This window comes from Hemicordylus capensis, chromosome 6, assembly GCF_027244095.1.
Source record: "Hemicordylus capensis ecotype Gifberg chromosome 6, rHemCap1.1.pri, whole genome shotgun sequence".
Taxonomy (NCBI): Eukaryota; Metazoa; Chordata; class Lepidosauria; order Squamata; family Cordylidae; genus Hemicordylus; species Hemicordylus capensis.
The window spans coordinates 156,270,626-156,291,456 of record NC_069662.1 but is presented as its reverse complement, the minus strand read 5'-3'; positions in this window follow the sequence as shown (position 1 = coordinate 156,291,456).

The window sequence follows — 20,831 nt, the reverse complement described above, 5'->3', positions numbered from 1 at the left end:
TTCATCTCAGGATGTAATAATTTCCTAGACTAACCTTTTGACCACAGGCTACCATTTTAAAACATACAACATAACCATAACAGAACACAAAAATGGAGGACTTAAATCTCAATCCTTCACACCTGCCCACAGATCTCAAGGAACAAAATACTAGACTGCAAGTCCAGGAGTGGCAGTACAAGTAAGGCATCTGAATCAGACAGACAGCCATCCAAGGCTGTTCTCTCTCCTAATGGTACCTTCTGGAGAAGGCCAAAGGTGCCTCCATTCAGGACCATTCAACAGTGCTGTCACTGTGCATACCTTCACCCCAAAGCATTGTCTCTTTAAATTCCTGAAACCTCACTTTTGGAATGTATCCATGAACTTCTTATGGTTATAAGGATTCAGTTGAGCTCTGGACTTTGACAAATGACGTCTACTTTCCTTGGAGCTATCCTAGGTCCTGCAGTACCACGGTCCAACCTGCTCCTTGTTTCCTTTCCCCTATTGTTGCACCTTTCTGCGGGCCACTAGTCTTGGTTGGTTTTTCCAGACATTGCCCAAACCCCATGGGATCTCAGCTCAGCGAGAACAGCATCGTGTGTGCATCTTTGTGGCTGCATTTGTTAATGGTACAGGACAAACTGTATGCATGGGATCATTTAACAGCTATACTTCTAAGGGCGATAAACTAAATTGGGCTTTTTTAATCCATCACATGGTAAATCTTGCTGCATGTGGTGCACACTCACATAAATTTCTCACAACATGAAAATGATGTGCAGACACCAGCTTCTTTAGCAATGTGGCTATAAAACTAAAATGATCTCATAGGCGTGAGATACTGTATGTTCAAAGGCATTGTTAGTGTCCATCCCACCCTTCTTCCAAGGAGATCAGTGTAACATATATGTCCCCCCAACACACACACACACTTCCCTATGCAGTAGGTTAGGTGGAGAGAAAGCAATCTAAGATCATCCAATGAGCTTCATGGCTGAGCAGAGATCAGGACCTGGATCTTCCTGTGCAGTATGTGATTCCTGCACTGACTTAGCATTCCCAATGCTTGTTGCTGAGCTCAACCTTTGCCCAAACCTCCAGGAAGGGGCATCCTGATGTTGCAGCAGCCGAGGCAAGGCACCAAATATTGTCTTGCCCCACACTCCTAGGGGGGGCATCTCCCTTTCACAACTACCCTTTGTAAGCTTTGAAAGTGGAATTTGGGGTGGGTGGGGTGGAGTTGCCTGCAGCCTCCCCTTCTTTCCACATGCTCCTTGTAAGCTTTGAAAGGAGCTTGAGGAAAGGTGCTCCTTGCAAAGTGTGCAAGGGCCAGATAGGTCCCAATAGCAGCAGCAGCAGGACACATTTTGCCACCCTGCTGCCACCCCAGTTATCTGCCACCTGAGACAGCTGCCTCACTTTGCCTTATAAAAGGACCGCTCCTGCTTCCAGGCTGTCCTGATGAATGGGGAGCTTCTCTCACACTCAATAACTGGCATATAAGGTCATTCTAAGGAAATGAAAATATTAATAAATATTTCAAAGTGTAAGTGTAAGTGTAAAAAAGGAGGCAGCCTGGTATGATGCCCTTGCACACAGGAGCAGGAAATCCAGGGCAAGCACACTTCTTGTGTAACAAGTACCATCCTTTCTACACCGCAGCTCCCCAAATGTCATCTCCTGGCCTTCTGCCACAAGCCTCTGTCCAGCCTCTGGTTCCAAGGGCCCTGCAACTCTGCTGGTGCAGCACTTAAAAAATGAATGTGACTCAGAGTCGTATGTGATGCTGTGCACCAGTCCTTCTGATCTAGCCAGTGTGTTCTGTTGTATGACCTTTGTGACTGGCTTCTTGCATTACATTTATGGGCAGAGAAATGCAATGTAACGCTCCTCCTCCTCTTGCTACTGTGCTGGCAGCACGTAGAGGCTGACCTAATTCTATCTGCTTCTAAGGACACTACTCTTACTCTTGCTCGTGGACGGGGGGGGGGGGACCGATAAGTTTGTGTTTCCAGCAGTTTCTTTAAAAAACTGTTGGCCTTTATGAACATGGCTGCAGAAACAGGTTATCTAGTGAGAAACTTCAGCGTCCTGTGATGTGGGCCTACCTCAGTGTTGCCACTCTGTCCTAGAACTGGCAGGTAGTTCTGGGCCTAGAGAGGGAGCAGGATGGCCAATTGTTGATTTGAAAACACTCCTGGGAACCATGGGTAATATCAAGGAACTAGGAGAAGAAGAGCCATGGACAGTGCCAGGAAGAATCTAGAAGGTTGGGGGCGGGGCGGATCTGGCAGATCGAGTGAGGCCTGATAGAATTTAGCAGATCATAAACAAAGGTGGCAGAATTTAGAATGTCCTGCTTTTTCAGACTTCAGTGCAGGTTAGTTAGTAGAAGACCAGGGACGCAGAAAACTAGACAAATACGTTACTGGTTGGTTGGCTTCTATTGGTCAGGGTCTCCATACCTTTAACTGAGATAGGCTAGAACGCTGCACCCCCTGTCCCTTGCTTACCATGATTCCCCTAATCATGGTAACATATATTAGCTCTACTGCTCTGCAATTAAGAGGAGACAGTGGCCACCTTCAGACGTAACGTAGCGTGAATCCGGAGGTTGACAAATCCGTGGGTTCAATTTTAAACTGTAAATTGCATCGCAGACATTTGTCCAGCTGTGGTCTGGTATCCTCTGGTTCCAGGAGAGGGGAGCCCCTCCTTGTTGCTCAGCTGCTGCGGCTGATTCCAGCAAGCTCCAAAGCCAGACTTTGGCAAAGGGTCAGCACATTAGCCACGATTAGCCAAGATCTTGAAGGGGGAGGGCATCTTGATTGCTCTTGGCTCACTCCAGCTTTACCGGCCAGCTTTCTCAGGCCAATGACAGCTTAACCCCTTCCTCACTGTTCTGGCAGCGATGCTATCTTAATAAAAGTACAGCAGAACATTGGATTGTGGACCCAATAACTGACAGCAGAGGGGCACATCCTCATGGGGTGTGTGGAGTGGGCATGGGCGGGGGTGCTCCATGCATTCTGCTGCATGCGGGCAGCATTGGGGTGAGGGCTGCTTGCCACCCCCCTTGCACAGTTGACAAGTAACTTAGTTTCCCCTCCTTCCGCAACCTCTGCTTTCAGAACCTGGGGACCCATGGGCCCACACACCTCCAGATGGAGCAAAGGCAAGTCCTCCCAGACTCCAAGTGCCAGGGAGCTTGGAGTCCCTCCTTGGCAGAGGAGCCTCTTCATGCTTTTCAGGTAGAAGGGGCAAGCCAGCCTCCCTTTTCAGTCTTCCCCTAGAAACCCTTCAGGACATTGTTGGTGGTCCCATGATTCTTCTTTGATCCCTGCAGGGGTGCATAAAAAGACCTTGCATGCAATAGTGCAGGGGAGGAGAGGGTGGGGATGGAACGTTTCTGGACATGTCCCCAGAGAATCTTGGATGCAAGGCTCCTGGTCTGCAGTGGAGTTTAGGTGGACACTTAAACTTTGTCTTGGTGGTCGCCGTGCAAGGTGGTGACTGTGGGGCTGCACCAAAGGGCCCTTCTCTCACTTGCCCGGCACCCTGAGGGGTGAGTAAAGAGGAGCTTGCAGTGGGGCCTTGGGCTCTGTGTGCACAGGGGTGCTTGACTGCTACCCTGGTACACCAGCTGGGCTGGCAGAAGGCCCTGCATGTGGATCCTTGGGGGGAGGCCTTAAGGGCGTTTCAGGTGAGGATCACGAGCACCCTGCCTGCAGAAACCTTAAGGTCCTTTCCAGGGGACAGGGGACATTCAAGCTTGTGCATGCTTCCACAGGGGAGCAAAGAACTACCCTTGTGCTCCTTGAGAGTCCAGAGTGGCTTGGGAGTGTCTCGCTTGTATAGGCAGGTAGGGCCCTGGAATCAGCAGCCGCGGTTGGTAGAGGGGGTGGCAAAGGGTGGTGGATGGTTGGCAAGCCATTCCATGGAGCTGGCCATATGTTAGACGTAGCCTGTGTAGCACTTGCACTGCCTCTCAGCAGCCTCGTCAGTCTGCCCCAGGGTACCCACCACCTCTCTCATGGTGTGCTCGTAGGTACGCACAGTCTGGGCTGTGGCCTCCTCAAACACCTGCCTTTCCTCATCACGCCTCCCCTTGCCCCATTCCAAGCTCATGCAGCACATCACAGGTGGCCTGGGAGCTCTCTGCCTGCTGTGTGATCAGGTCCTTCACAAGCTGGAGGTGGTCGACATGCCTCCAGTTGCGCAGCTGTGCCATGCGCTTGGCATTGGTCATCAGCCTGCATGGAGTAGGAGGCATGGGCGCTGGCCACTCCACAGGCGCTGCTCCATGGGTGCTGGCTGGCCAGGATCCTGCATCTCTGGTGATACCCCTGCTAAATGGGCAAACAGGTACATTTTTAATGTGGCGATTCTCTTTATTTAGCAAGGGGAGAGTCATTGACCGTATCCAGTCCCAGCACAGTACCTCCAGTGACTGTTGCTGATGTCTTAGATCAGGGATTCTCAACGTTGGGTCCCCAGATGTTATTGGATGTCAACTCCCATAATCCACAGCCAAAGGCCACTGGGGCAGGGGATTATGGGAGATGAAGTCCAATAACATCTGGAGACCCAACGTTAAGAACCCCTGCCTGAGATCATGAGCCCTTTGGGGACAGGGATCCATCTTATTTATTTATTTTTATTCATTCATTCATTCATTCATTCATTCATTCATTCATTCTCTATGTAAACCGCTTTGGAAACTTTTGTTGAAAAGCAGTATATAAATATTTGGTGGTGCTGGTGCTGGTGGTGATGCTGCAGGGAGGGGACACCGAGAAGGAGAGCAGTATGAAGATTTAGGTGTCTCACCCCCAGCCTACCTTTTGCCTCCATCCAGCTTCTCTGCCTCCTACCTGGCCCTCCATCCCAGATAGGAACATGCTTTGGTGGACGTGCTCCACCCTGCTCTGGCTCAGCACCTCACCCCCTCACAACCCCCTCACTGTCCCCCTACAGGACTAGCACACCCACTCCGCTAACATCAATGGGCAGTACATTACCCTGAACCACCCCACACACACACACCAGAATGCCAAGCACCACTTCCACCCCATTAACCTCCACAGGCGACACAGGATGCCACCCCACCACCCTCTCCCAACAGAAGAGCATCTACCTATTCCACCCCGCTACCAGCCATGGGCGTCACCCCACCCCACCCTGCCCCACCCCAACCCCAAGCCCCACACAAATATTAATGGGCACATTTCCACTCACCTTGGCACTCCTGCCAGCTGTTGGGCAGCTGCAGGTGTGTGCGAGGGGCAGTGAATATAGAGCTTGTGTTCACCACCACCACCCTGGAGAGTGTGGAGGACATGTGGGGCATGCAGGGCAATGTGATTGTTGCCACTGGGCCACCAGGCTGGGCAAAGAAGGATACAATTCTGAAAGAAGGGGTGGCCTGCTGTCGCCCCTGGAGCCAGGTGCAGCTAGGGACTTCCCTGGCAAGAGTGGGGAAAGTGGGGGTGGCCACATGGTGGGGCACTATGGACAAGCCCTCTGTTAGCGCTGGGGCAGGGGCGGTGGAGTTGGCGGCCAGTGCAGTGGTCCTGGGCCGGTGGTTGTGTCAACAGATCATGGAGCAGGCCTGCTTACCCCCTATGTGGCTGTAAGTGCAGACATCTGGTTGGCCCTCGGGCTCCTCCCTGGAATGGGGTGCCCAGTACCCACTGTGGCACCTGAGGTGACGTCCCTTCTTGCCAGCATGTATTAGTGGGCCGTGGTTCTGCACACCACTATCTTCTGGTGCCTGGTCACTGAAAACATATCAGTAGGTCATGGCGAGTCTAGGGAGGAAAGTCAACCATGCAGGACTGAAGTTTTGCCATGTTTGCCATACACAATTTCTGAAAGCTTGGGTTTTGATGCAGACAGCTCCATACCAGGGACTTTTCCTAACTTAAATCTTAGTGTCAGTCCCATAATTGCCTCAATTATATACTGCATAGGTAGAGGAGCAAGAATCATCACTGCAGCTATTATAATTCTGAAGAACACCCAGTTCTTCAAAAGTTCACCCAGCAACAGCAGAGACTGAAAACATCCCCTATGAGTGTGATTATGACATCATTGTTCAGTTCCTCCAAATTTTGCTTAGCAGCCTAGAGCTACTGAACTGGGTTTGGTTTACTTTCCACTCCCTCTCCCTCTCATGCCTTTATGGATCGCTCTGTTGTCAGATGGGTGGAAGATGGGGGCTCTGTTCTTTCAGCTTCTGTTAGTGGACTGGATTCTTTCTGTTTCTCTTCTGCCTTTCTGAATCTGCGGTGACTTTGCAGGGCACAAAACCTTGCCTTGACACAGGAAGCCTCTCTTTCCTGAATCCCATCATTAAAACCCTAGAAATGTGTAGCAAGGTGGGCTGATGGGAAATGGAAGGAAAGGGAGAATGTAGCTGGAGGAAGGGATTGCTGGAGTAGGAGTGGTCATAGAAGGTGTATGGGAGGTCTTCTTTGTTGCAGAGGGAGTCCCTCTGGTGGGCAGAAGATGAGACCAGAGCAAGAGGGTTGTCTCTATGAGAAGAAGTGCATGGTGCTGGCTCAACTCTGGCAAGAAGGCTGGCCATCCTAATATTTTGGTGCATTTCAGTTAAGGCTCAAAAGAGGAAACAAACACAGCTGGGGTGAGGTTTGAATGTAAATAGTGATTAATTCCCCGCTCCCCCCCAAAAAAGCAGGGAGCATCTGCCCTGGAATCCTGGCTCTCAAATCCTAATTGTGTACGGCTGCAGGCAGATTTAATAATGGGTGTCTAGGTATTTCCCTCAGATTTTCAGTACTATGGTCATGGACAATTAACAGGCAGCGTCAATGGGAGTTGCTGTATCAGGCAAATCCTAACAGAACAGGCAAAAACAAAACCCCACATCTACCGGCTGGGCTTAATTTTCCAAAAACAAAAAACAAAAAGTCAAAAAAAGATCCAGAGGTTAACACCTCCCATTCTAGTCATGTATTCTTAGAAGCAAAATCCATGTGTGCATATGATTACAGCTTTACTAGTACATTTGGGAAAAAGCTGCTTGTCTGTGAAGGGATTCTATTATCCAACTAACTGATTAGTTATCAGTTTTTCATTCCGTGCAATTCTAGGCACAAAGCCCCATTGGGGCAGTGGCCAGATTTGAATGTAGTTTCCAAGAAGAAGAAGAAGAAGAAGAAGAAGAAGAAGAAGAAGAAGAAGAAGAAGAAGAAGAAGAAGAGAGGCGTATCTAGGGGAAATAGCGCCTAGGGCAAGCACTGAAATTGCGCCCCCTGTCCAAACATCTGACACCTATCTTTCAGATGACTTTACCATAATATCAGCTGAAAAATACAAGTCAAGATTGTTAATCTTTTAATATTTCAAAAAATATTTAGCAGTGGACGTAGCCAGACCAAAAAATGCTGGGAAACTACAAATTTCAGTATGCTGGGGCTCATGAAATACCCAAATACTATGTGGAGGTGTACTTGGAAAACTAAACAGAAGTGCCTGTCTAATTCTCTACTATGCATTGTAGCATCACTATTACATCAGTTTTAAAAATAAATGGAGAATTTGGCTTTCCCCAGATACTCTAAAAATAATTAAAGGATATGCAGAGTAAACTGTGTCACTGCTTGGAATATATTCTAGTATTTCAGAAAGACAGTTAAAATGAGAGAAAGAGAGCAAGAAACTGCCATTGGGCCTTAATACTAAGGATTTCACACTGATTCAAAGACAAACTCACCATTAATAGCCATATTATTAAGACATCACATTTAACTCACTTATCACAAGAAACAAAGTAAGAGCAAATGAATACAATCCTAGCTCATAAGCTTCAGCTCAGTATTCACAAGCCCTGATTCTCTGTACATAGTTCCAAACTAAATATGTGTTCAGTGACATATCATATTAATTTTTTTAACCTGTAGCCCCTTTAGGGGGGCTTCCTAAAGGCTGGGGGGGGTCAGCAAAAGTTCCCCCTCCTCGCACTGGCCTCTAGGGCCTCACAGGGACCATTTGAGCATGTGTTGTGGCCATATATATATATTTAAATGGCCGCAAAAAAAATGGCCACTGCGCATGCTCAATGGCCTCTGCGAGGACTGGCCTGGCCTAGGGCCTCACAGAGGCCATTTGAGCATGTGCAGTGGCCATTTTATTTTCGGTGGCCATTTAAAAAAAAAATTAATTTTAGAAAATGGCGCCCCCTTCAAGTGGCCCCCGGGGCATGTGCCCTGTCTGCCCTACCCTAGATACACCCCTGAAGAAGAACCAACATTTTTGACACAGAATTTAAATTATTTTTTAGCCCAGAGTATACACATGACCCTCCTTGAGAATTGCCTTTTTCTGCAGCTGAAAGAGCTAGAGCTTTCTTTCAGCCATCCCCAGGTTTCCATATAATAGAGATCATGTGTTACCTGTTCTAAAAATAATTCTTTTACAGATCTAAACTTGATAAGTGGCCTTAAAAAAATTCCCCATCTGAAAGCAAAAGTAAGAGGGAGAGAGGAGTTGTTTTTAAAATCAAACTTCAACTCCCAAACAGAAATATCTACTCTTTTTCAGATAGATTTTGAAACAGACAGGATGATTCTTCCTCAGCAAACAGGCCATGAGGTCTCTACCTCACAACTATTCATCAGAGTGGTCTGTCATTTTATGGAAATTGATTATACATATAGTTAATGGGCCTTTGTCAATATGACGTGAGATTAGCATGTGAAGGTTCTCTATAGGGCCATTTTCTTGTTTCAGATGGTCTGTGAATTTTTGTTAGACATTTAAATCCTATGCAAATAGCAACGGCAAACACATGAATCAGGGGAAAATGCACTGTCAGCTGCAATGACCACTCCTTACAAAATCTCCTTTTCTTTGGAAATAGACAAAGCAGGCGGGGGAGTTATTTCTATTTACCTTTTCTATGGAATATTTATAATGGTTTATTTCGTCTTGGGGGCAGAAAGGAAAAAAACCTTTGCTGTTCAGTTGAAGCCAAAGTGGACACGTCAAAACATGCCGGAGAAAGTTACTTTTGATGTGCTTTATTATGATATCTATGGTACTTTCCATCTGCTTTATGCCAAAAAACCAGAGTTGTGCTTAAAAGTTATTTCTTTGGAAAACTGTAAAGCACACCTTGACAAGCCTGAAATATATGCACGTTCCATAATATAGAATCAGACCTATGGTCCTCATGAGACAGATGTGCAGAGCAAGCCTCTGTATGGCCTCTCCGAAGTCAGAGCCACACTACTATGAATATTTATATACCACTCTTCAACAAAAGTTCCCAAAGTGGTTTGCATAGATCTAAATAAACAAATAAACAAAACTCAAGCAAACAGACTCCCTATCCCCAAAGGGCTCGCTGTCTAAAAATAGAGTTTAAAGGTTGGATTGCAGCCACAGAAACAAATATAAATATACAAAATAATGCTATGAAATATTTCTTCTGCTGCTATGTTTTCAAGAGCTCAATATTCCACATATGAAGAGAGGGATACATTTATAACAACCAATTCTCTCAGGCCAAGGATGACTGCCTAAGCTCCCCACTCACTATTGCCCATTGCTGAAAACTGGATTCCACCCACTAGATGTTGTGCACGGCACAGGGCATAGTGCCTTACTGTTGGGCACCCATTGCCATGCAAGTTCTCTAGGGAGACGACGCATCCACTAATCCACCTTCATTCCTGGAGATGGGGAAGGGAGCAGAAACCTGAAGAACAACAGCTCTCACATGAAAATAATCTAACAAGGCATCCTCAAGAGGCAAACATGGGGACAGAATAGGAACAGTGATTTCCCAGGGACCAATTCTAGAAAACAGGGACTGTCCTTGATAAATAGGAGGCGTTGGAGCCTATTAGGCAGACCAGGGGTCCAAAACCTGTGCTACTCCAGCTGGTGCTGAACTAGAACTCCTATCATTCCCAGCCACAAAACTGTAGCTGGGAATGATGGGAGTTGTAGTTAAGAACATAAGAACATAACAACTCCATCTGGAGTGCCACAGGTTGGGAACCCCACAGACAGGCAGACAGACGGAAAGACCAGGGATGGGACTAGACCAGGGCGCTTTCCAGATTACCCGCTCAACAGCAGTAAAATGCTTCGGTGTGGGCAAAGCGCAAAGAAATTGTAAATAAAGGCTGTTGCACAAAGCCACCAGCAGGGGGAGCAATCTTGCGAAAACTCCACAACAGGAAAATAGAACTATTTTTTGGTTTTTGCGCCACACATGAAACATTATAGGGCCGAAACGCAGCAATAGAATATGAAAAAAGGCATTGGAAATGTGAACAATACCTTGCTGACAATGCAGGGACTGTGATGTCAAAACACCGACAGTTCGGAAACACACTTAACGGACACGTAGTGACGCTGTTCTAGTGTCCAAACTGGAAAGCACCCAGCTCTAAGCTGCTCTGCTTCACAATCTCCATTCATTTCAATCTTGCTTGTACAGGACCAGGGCTGTGGATTTTTGCCCTTCATCAACTCACACAGCCACACTGGTGCATTAATTCTTCCTAGGATACTCATTTGTTATCTGTTATATCACCATGTCTATCCTTATTTTTCAATAATCTTTCCCCCCTTATATCCTTTGTTATATGTAACGTTAGATTTCTATCTGATACACATGTCAGCTGGTTGAATTGTAATTCCAACTTTGTCAAAGTTATGGTTAGTGATCTTATGATAGGATTAAGAATGTTCTTTTCTCCTTTGTGCAATCATTCATTAAAATACTTTTGCGTTAAATTACAACCTGCCTCTTGCCGAATGCTATCATTTGTCACATAGGTATTTGCAACTTAATTCACACTGACTATGTTATTAAGGTGAGTTCGCTCAGAATGGGTGGTATTATGAAAGTGACAGACATACACTGAGGCAGGGTGTGTGTGTGTGGTGTGTATGTGTGTGTACATATATGAGATTTTAGGAGGAAAACAGGAAAGTGGACATTGAACCCATTCCTAATAAAATACATTTTGCTAGCATTAGAGAAATTATTTTGGGCTCCTTCAAAATTCCTTTGATATTTCACCAGAGGACGAATCCCTAAATTTACTATTCATTATTGCTTTTGCTTAGGCAGCATCCTCTGATAATCACTAGTTCAGAAACAAGGGGAAAGAAATTCTGACTGCTGCCAGAGAAATAAGGGCACTGGAAGGTTGAGGAACAACACAGAAGAACATCACCACAAGCGGGAGATCAGCCAGCTCTCAACCATCAAAACAGAGCAGATGTCAGAAACTTTGAACATTGGAAAGTGCCTTACGCTAAGTCAGACCAGTGGTCCATCAAGCTCAGTATTAGTGGTGTGCATAAAACTGGCTGGCCTAGTTCGGTTCGAGTCTGGACCAGACTCAAACCGGACTGGACCAGTTCGGTCCAGCAACCCTTCGAACCTCCCCCCACCCCGGTCCGGTCCGATCCGGTCCGGGGGGGTGGGTTGTGAATTCTTTTCAAACAAACAAACAAACAAACAAACAAACAAACAAACAAACAAATTACCTTCAGTCCCTTCGAAGGGCTTCCTGTAGGCCATGGGGGGTGGTGTGTATGTCCACGAAGGTTCCCCCTCCCCCCACTAGCTTCTCACATTGCCACCGCGTCTAGTCTGGAGCCTCTTTTCTGGCCCATTCGGGCCACCATAGATCAGCACGGTGGCCATTTTGGAGGCCGCCGTGCATGGACAAATGGCCTCTGTGAGGCCTGGCATGGCCCAGGGCCTTACAGAGATCATTTGTGCATGCGCAGTGGCCTTTTTTTTTTTTTTTGGCAGCCATTTTTGTAAAAAACATTTTTTTTAAAAAAATGGCCACCACACATTTGCAAATGGTTTCTCTCAGGCCCTGGACCATGCCAGGACTCGCAAAGGCCATTTGTGCATGCACGGCAGCCTCCAAAATGGCCATCATGCCAATCTACGGAGACCTGAATGGGCCAGAAAAGAGGCTCCGGATGGGCCACGGCGGTGATGTGAGAGGCCGGTAGGGGGAGGGGGAACCCTCACGGTCACACAGACCCCCACGGCCTACAGGAATCCCCCCAAAGGGGCTGAAGGGAAAAAAATTCTCAGACTTGCCCAGACAGAACCGGGGGGGGGGGTAGTTTCGGACCACCGAACTGAACCACCGAACCACCTAACCCCCGAACCTCCGAACTGGTTCCTTACATCCCTATTAAGTATTGTCTACACCAGGGGTTCCCAACCTGTGGTACTTCAGATGTTGCTGTACTACAACTCCCATCACCCTCAGCCACAATAAATTGTAGCTAGGGATGATGGGAGTTGTAGTTAATCAACATCTGGATTACCACAGGTTGGGAACCCTTGGTCTGCACTGACTGGCAGCAGTTCTCCAAGGTTTTGTTAGTGAGCTCAGGAGGGGAGATTTCTTTATTTGCCCCAACTATAGTGGAAGGGAAGGAACATTGTCTGGAGACATGGAGTTAAAAGTTCCAAATAAAGTAGTTTATTTGGGAAATCTGTCAGGGAGCTAGATTAAGACCTATCATGCCTCATTGCGAGTTACATACAGAAAGAGGGGAAGGGAGAAGAAGGAAATCTCTCTCTCTCTCTCTCTCTCTCTCTCTCTCTCTCTCTCTCTCTCTCTCTCTCTCTCTTTCTCCCTCTCCAGGTGAGAGAATGAAACCTGAGACCATCAGTCTAACAAAGGGGAAGCAGAGTAGAGAAAGCATGGTCAGAGAGGGGATTCCCTTGCTCACTCTCTCTACCCCAGTGCCCTTCGTGGTCAATAGATTTACTGGTGCTAAGAGACAAGACCATGCAGGAGCTGCATCTTTTGCTAACTCAGCAAAGAGACCCCTTTTGAAGTGGTGATTCTCTTATACTAAGAAGGAGGAGAGCAACTGGCTCTATCCAACCCCAGCACAGCATCCTTCCAGTGGCTGGTGCTGGTGCCTACCTTATGGTTCTTTTAGACTGTGAGCCCTTTGGGGACAGGGGACCATCTTATTTATGTATTATTTATTTGTCTATGTAAGCCGCTTTGAGAACTTTGGTTGAAGAGCGGTATGTAAAGATTCATCGTTGTCATCATGCTCACTACTACAAGACTGGCTCTTTGCCGCTTTACTTGCTTCCTCCGTGCATGCCAGAAAGGACTCTGCTACAACTGCTAGTTGTCCAGGGATTCCAGGAGCAATGGAAGGATAATCCATCCTCTGGCACCAATGGGAGAACTACGGCCCACCATGTAGCTGCACCACGTTTATCCAACTCAGCACACCAGCAAGGGAAGATCAACCTGCCCCCAGCTGGCTATAAAATGCCTGCTTACAAGTCCCCACGCCATTCTGGCATTGTGAAAATGTTCTCCCTCCTCTACCTTGTTTACTCCACTCCCTCACATTGGCTTCAAATTTCATTTTAAGTGAGGTTTTGGTGGCACTTCTACCAAAAACCTTCTGGAATTTCTGCATGCAAGCAGGGCGCTTTCTAGATTAGCCTCTCAACAGCAGCAAAATGCTTCCGTTCAGGCAAATAGCATTCAAAACGTAAAGGAGCCGTCTTGCGAAAACTAACCACCCGAACAAACAGCAACTTTTAAACACCAGATATGTGACGTTATAGCACTATTTCACAGAGATTAAATTCACAACAAGGCATTGGAAATATGAACGGCACCCTGCTAATAGCATAGGGACTGCGGTATCACAACACAGGAAGTGTGGAAGAACACTTTAGAGATACGCCGTGACCCCATTGCAGGGTCTAATCTGGAAAGCACCTGGGTCTAGGTGTATGACATTGGCCCTAGTAGGTTGGTTGGTTTTTCCAAGTGGAAATAGCAGACATGGCGGGAGGCAAGCAAGATCAAGACTGAGGGGAAGGATTTTTTAAACCTTTTACCCCTATATCATGGTCCTACTGAAAAGAGCCCTCTACAGCAGTGAATTGCCAGGAGAAGGAAGCTGCCATTTGCGGGTATTTTCTCTGGGACGACAGCACAGACGTAAAGGGATAAACCCCCCCCTCCCACCCACAGCATTGTGACTGGACCTCCCACAACTGCTATTTTCACCATTGGGAGGGGGGGACACACAATGGCCAATGGCGTGATAGATGTCACATACAGTATAGCTGGTTCTTGAGAACAGGTTTTAAAAGAGAATTTCCCAGTGTATGGGAAATGATGGTATTCTTGGAAGATCTAAAAATATTTTAATTGTGCTGAGAAAGATACACCATGGAAGGGCAAGCTAACATTCCAAATACAACACACGCTTCCAGTTAGGTATTGTTAATGGTGGGAAGGGCAATACTTTAAGCTGTTTACATTGCTAATTGGAGATTTAGCTGGCAAGACTGAGGTTTATCAGATTTAAAGCTGTCCCCCGCGCCCCCTGGCAGGTTTTTCTTTCTCCTCTCCTTTTCTAAAAGTAGGAATCCTCACTCTTGGGAATCTTTTCCTGTCCTGAAAGACACCACTTAGGAAACTCACTTCGGGCCTAACTCACACCACCCAGTGTGTGTAACTGGGCCTTGCCATCATTTTATGTGTTTTAATTAAGGGCTGCTTTGGGATGCAAGGATTTAGAGAAGAAAATGAGAGGGGAGGTAGGAGGTGCTTAACCCTTTCCCTGCTTGTTCTTTTTGTTCCAAATCACTTCCCCGAGAGACTCCGGAGGAAACAGTGCCTAGGATTGAGTCGTAAATGAAAAGCACCCCTTTGTCTTTAACAGGCTGCATTCTCACAAGCAGCATGATCATGGTGAAGGAGTTCACTGCAGTTGGTGAGAAGCCTCTAACAGGAATTCCCAGATGTTGTTGACTACAACTCCCAGAATCCCCAGCCAAAGGCCATTACAGCTGGGATTGCTGGGGGTTGTAGTGAACTACATCTGGGAATCCCTGTTAGAGGGAACACTATTGGTGAGTCCTGCACACGCTCATGCAATGTGTCGTGAGAACCCAGAATTTCTGAGAAATCCTGCTTAAATCACTGTGGTTAGCCAGCATTTAGCTGGGATTGCTAAACAGGATAGCGATCCTGGTTGAGTGCTAGTTAACCACAATGATTTAACCAGAATTGCCTGGAAATTCTGAGTTATCATGACATGCTCCATTGGCGCATGTGGGACTCACCAATCTCTTTAACCTCAGTCATTTGGATCATGAGAACATGACCATAATACTGTATTTACCTGAATCCAAGACTAGGTTTCCCCCAAGTTTTTTTGATATTAGAAATCAGGAGATCATCTTAAATTGTTCCTTTTGAGTAAATGCTGGTATAACCTGTATTTAATCTCTACCTTTTATGTGGGTGATGTTAAATTCAGAGCTTTCTTTGATCCAAGTAAATACAGTAAGAGGTTTATTTTCTGTAATGTTGCCTGTAAGTGAGCTTTCTCATGGTCAGATTCAGCAATCACAGGACCACATTCTGCCATGTACATTCTCGGAAAACACAGGCTCTGATCCAGAAATTGTGGTGTGCACTATGATGTGTCCAACTAATCCTACCCCTTAATAATCAGGTGGTCAGCATGGTCAGCTTGGCTGCTCCAATTGCTTGAATGGGGAAGAATGAAGGGATGAGCTCAGGCTCGAACTCAGTTGTGGCCTGCCCACCCTCCTCCCAAAAAGATGAGCAGTGCTTGTAATTTGGTGCTGCTAGGGGGGAAAGCCAAGAGCTTGTAGCCCCAGAGACTGGCTATTTGTGGACTGAAGTCCAGATCTAGTCCTCTGCTTCAGGATTATGGCCTTCCAGTCCAGCCACAGTGTAACTGCCGATCACTGCCCTAGGCCAACATCATTATCATTGATTTTATAATGTAGGTTGGTTTTATTGATAGCCATTTAATGTGCATTCATTGCACTGGATGTTTGCATTCTTCTCCTTGCAAATTGGCCAGCTTCACTTCTTAGAAGCAGGCAGGGCAGAGATTAATTAAATAAATAAATGTTAACATTAACCGAGGAGACTGGCAATGGGGAAAAAATACAAAGGGGGAAAATAAAATGTGCGTGTCTCAAATTGCCCTTGCTGGTGCAGATTTTCGGAATTTGTGTTGATGTATGAACAGCATTTCCTCTAGTAAATACTTCTCCATACCACCATCTCAAACAAATAATTGTGTAGCAGTAAGGACTGCCAGGCTAGCACATTGCAGCAATCTGTTGTGAGGCACCCGATCAGTGGGTGGCTCAGAGTTACCAATCAAGGCCAATTCAGTATAGTAGCAAACTTACTGCAGAAATAGAAGCCCTCCTGTTTCTGGCAGTGCTGCCCCTTTCATTCTGTGGGTCATGACTGCTTGCCATACCCCCAGTGTCTAAGTCAGGCGACATTAGCCTGGATAGGTTCCTATTGTCTTGCCATGACCTCAGATTCAGGACCCACCTACCCCCAATTGGGGGATCAGACAAGGTGGGAAGAACCTATGAGCCAGATCTCAGGTGCTGCCATCCCACCAGAACCCCCCACACCCAGAGAACCATATACCCACTCACATGTTATGTTCAACACCCGTACGGGTGTACGGTGTGCACAAGTGCAGATCTGTACACAAGTACAGTCATCCACAAATTATGCTGAACACAGGTACAAAAGTACACTTCCTATCTATACCATGCATTTGAAGGGCCTGTATCCAGCTTCACTTGTAAAATGGACACAGGTACGGTCATTCACACAAACGCATGTATGAGTGCACAGACATACATAATACCTGAATCGGGCTTAAGGGAAGCTAATCCAGAATCTCCATCCACCATGACCTGAGGACATAGCCCTGCCTTCATCCCCTCCCTTGGAGGAGTCCCATGAGGACCTGCCAGCCCTTGTAAAGGTCTTCCAGTGTCAGCAAGTACTAGGGGGCATTGGTGCAGGCTCAGAGCCAGACAGCAGAATACAAGCTAGTAGCCAAGGGGGCCAAGAGCCAGAGGATCAAACCAGGAGAGGAGAGCCAGGGGTACACTGGAGGTCACACCAGGTAGACGGTCAGGAGACAGGAACATGCAAAGGTCCAACCAAGGAGACACAATATGGGAGACCAGACACACCAGCAGCAAGGAGGGCTTGACACCCAGGCGAGGTCTACTTCAGACCAGAAGCCTCTTCCTGTCTGCAGTGGAGCCGATAACCAGCCTCACAGGGTGGGGCCAGCACAGGGCCTGGAGACCCAAAAGCTCCTGCAGCGCAGCCAGTCAGCACAAAGGGCCATGGTAAGTAGAATCCCAGCCTCAGAGAATTCTGACACCCAGTAATGCTGGAGCTGCGGCAGCACTTAGGAAATCAGGCAGGGCCTCTTTGAGCAACAGAATGAGGCTGGTCTCAAACACCCATCCTTACCCAGGCTTGGGAAGCCCAGCCTGGGTTAGGCTGCACATCGCGAACTGCCAGGATCAGGCCCCATCCCAGCAGGGCAGTGCCACCTACTAGCCCAACTTTTAAGCCTGCTCTTAGCCAGGGTTAAGGGTTCAAGCGAGCCCTTAACCCAGGCTCCAAGATCAGTGTCCCCTTTAAGGTGTGAGCATGTGCACGCGTTCACACGTTTTTTTGATAGCAATAGCAATAGCACTTAGCACTTACATTTATATACTGCTCTATAGCTGGAAGCTCTCTAAGCGGTTTACAATGATTTAGCATATTGCCCCCCAACATTCTGGGTACTCATTTTACCGACCTCGGAAGGATGGAAGGCTGAGTCAACCTTGAGCCCCTGGTCAGGATCGAACTTGCAACCTTCTGGTTACAGGGCGGCAGTTTTACCACTGCGCCACCAGGGGCTCTGTTGCCTGCTCAGTTAATTTCAGATCCCACTCAGGTTAAATCAGGAAGGCCTCGCTCTGAATGCACGTGCGCACACACTGTCTTGATACTGCCGCTCAGAACAAAACTCATTCTGCACACAGATGAAAAAAATTAGAGAGAACACTGTCCAGGGTTCATGCGTCCAGCCACAGTGGACACAGAGAAGGACACCTTAAGGGCCCGTCTCCTGGGGGAATCCCTCAATGTATCATGCATGTGACACAGTGCATTGTGGGATATCCGGAGGCTCATCATCCCGGGCTCTGTCTGGAACTCTGCACTGCGCCACACAGCACAGATCGTCTGGGAGCACAATCTGCACCCCCAATAGCTATCAAAAGCTTGTCTGGGAGAAGGTGAGTTCAACCAGCCTTCCACCCATCACACCCACCCGGTCATGTGAACGACCTCAGTGTTTCCTAGGGAGGAGATGTGGCCAGTTCACTCTGCCTGTACAGCAACCCCTGCAAAATGAGTAAAGAGACACCTTTTAAAGTGGTGATTCTCTTATATTTAGCAGGCGGAGAGCAACTGGCCCTACCCAACCCCAGCATAACATCCCTCCAGTGGCTGTTGCTGGTGTCTACCTGCTGTTTCTTTTTGAGAACTTAGATTGAAGAGCAGTATATATATATATCCGTAGTAGTAGCAGCAACCTTTAACACCAGCAGCCTGCCCCAACAAGCACCTAGTGGTTCCAAAACATATTCATCAATTCTTTGGCCCATCCAGACCTTTCCCCTGGGCTTCATTTCCCTGATGGCTGCACCAATCACTGCAGCGTGGATTCTGTGGGCACATGAGCAGTGCAGCCAAAGAAACAGCACAATCATCGGCGCGGGGGGGAGGTGTGTTCCTGATCCCCCTCCCCACCCCCACATGCAGCAGTCATGTGAATGACCTTTAAATCTGATAAAATTTCATTCCACAGATACCTATGACTGCCAATAACAATCACTGCTAGGCTTAAAGAAGACCTGCTACATCTCCAATTTATTGTAGAAAGTTGTCATAATGTAATTATGCTAGAGTCAGCAACAGCTGGTCTCTGGTTGCTCAGATTAGTGACCAAACCTGATCTGGAACTATTTGCAGTGGTCACAGAATCATAATTTTAGAGCAGGAAGGGACCTTGGCAGTCTTCCAGATCAACCTCTTCTTAGTACAGGAATCTGCTACTGTCTCCCTGATAGATGGCCATCCAGCCTCTCTTTGAAGTAGGGATGTGCATGAACCGATTCGGCGCCTCCTTTGGGAAGCGCCGAACCGGCTTGGGTGCCCGCAGCCGAACTGGTTCAGAGGAGCAGGGAGCAGTTCCCTTAAAACGCAGGTAAGCAGTTCCTTACCTGTTCTGCTGCTGCTCTGTGCCACTTTTCCGGGGGCAGCACATCCTCTACCAAAGGCCACACATGTCTGCAGCACTTTTCCTTGCAGCCTTTGGTAGAGTCAGTCCCACACCTAGAAAAGCGGTGGGGCAGCAGTAGAGCAGGTAAGGACCTGCTGTTGGCAGGTTTGGCTTTTTAAAAGCCAAACTTTGGGTTAAGCCCATTTGATGCATGAGTATACCCCTTAGGTTCTGGCAACCTACCTGCTTTTTTTAAGGGAACCGCTCCCCACGAGCCATTCAGGCACATCCCTACTTTGAAGACTCCAGTGAAGCCCAGTATTATGGGTCAGGGAGCATCACCTGACTCACTCTACCCTTTTGATATAAAGCAGCTGCACTGACAAAGGTCTTCTCTCTTTGGGCCAGAGCTAGGTGGTGATGGAAAGGCTGAATTTCTACCAGATAAAAATGACTTGTCCTAACAAGCTGGGGTTGGGGGGTGCCCAAGGAAGCACAGCTGCCTCTCCTTCTGGTAGCTCCATTTGCTCGTCTCTCTCCCCATCCCATTCTGCCCAAACATTAATGAGAGCCATGCTGCCTGCCATTCATCAGGTAGAGTTGCACTGCCTGGTCAATGATTAACCAGCCCATGCGGCTCTACCTGACCAATGGCCAGCCTGCAGGCAGAATGGCTCTCCTTGATGCTGGAGAGGGCAGGATGGGAGAGAGAGGAGCAAACAGAGCTTCTGGAAGGAGTTGCAGCTGTGCCTCCTTTGGCGTCCCCCTGGCTCATTAGGACAAGTGGCTCCTGCTCCCTGACGTTCTATAGGCCACCACTTCAAGATCTACCATGGGTTTGAGTCCTGATGGACTGACATGAAATGATGGCCCCATAGCTTCAAGCTGCCCCAAGTGTCTTCTATTGGAAGCTGCTGCATCTTGATTGACACCTGACACCCTCTTCATCACTGCAGCTATACACATCCACAGGGATTAACAGAGTTATCTCTGGGTTGAGTTAAAAGTGCTGCCATGGAAGGAACTCAAAACTTCTTTCCTCAGCGACACTTGTCTTTACAGATCCCGATTCTAAGGGCTTCGTAGAGAACTCACTCATCACGCCTACACATCTGTCCTCTTGTCAGCTGGGCTCGATTGCCATGCCTTGGTTCCTTTGAAGAGATTTAAAAGCTTCCCATTCTTCCTTTGAAATGTGGGAATAAATTGCATATTGGGCTTTTGCAAAGTGAGCGAGGGGCCCTTTTCAGCCAGTCAGTTAAAAAAAAAAGTTTCAATAGAGGAATTAAGACAGGATGGGAGAGTAAATGTGAGTCGGAGCTTAGCAGTTGTCTTGGGCACCGACTTCCAGAAACCCACCGCCTGCACTTCATTGTGAGAGCCAAAAAAAGAAAAGAAAAGAGATGTCTTAAACAAATACCTTTTGTCAGATGAGTTTAAGAACACAATGATGAGCCTTGGGTTGGTTAAAAAAATGGGAACACAATTGAAAACCTCTCCTGACAAGACTAATCTGAAAGGAACTCTCTAGGAAGAAATATGGAAGATAATGAAATGTTGTATCCTTCCCAACGTCAAATGGACGTGGTCTTCTGCTCTGCTTGGAAAAGCGACACTACTAGTCGGATTACAGCAGTGAGCATGACTCAAGCAATAGGACTTCTGCAGTTCCCTTCAGAGGATTATCTTTT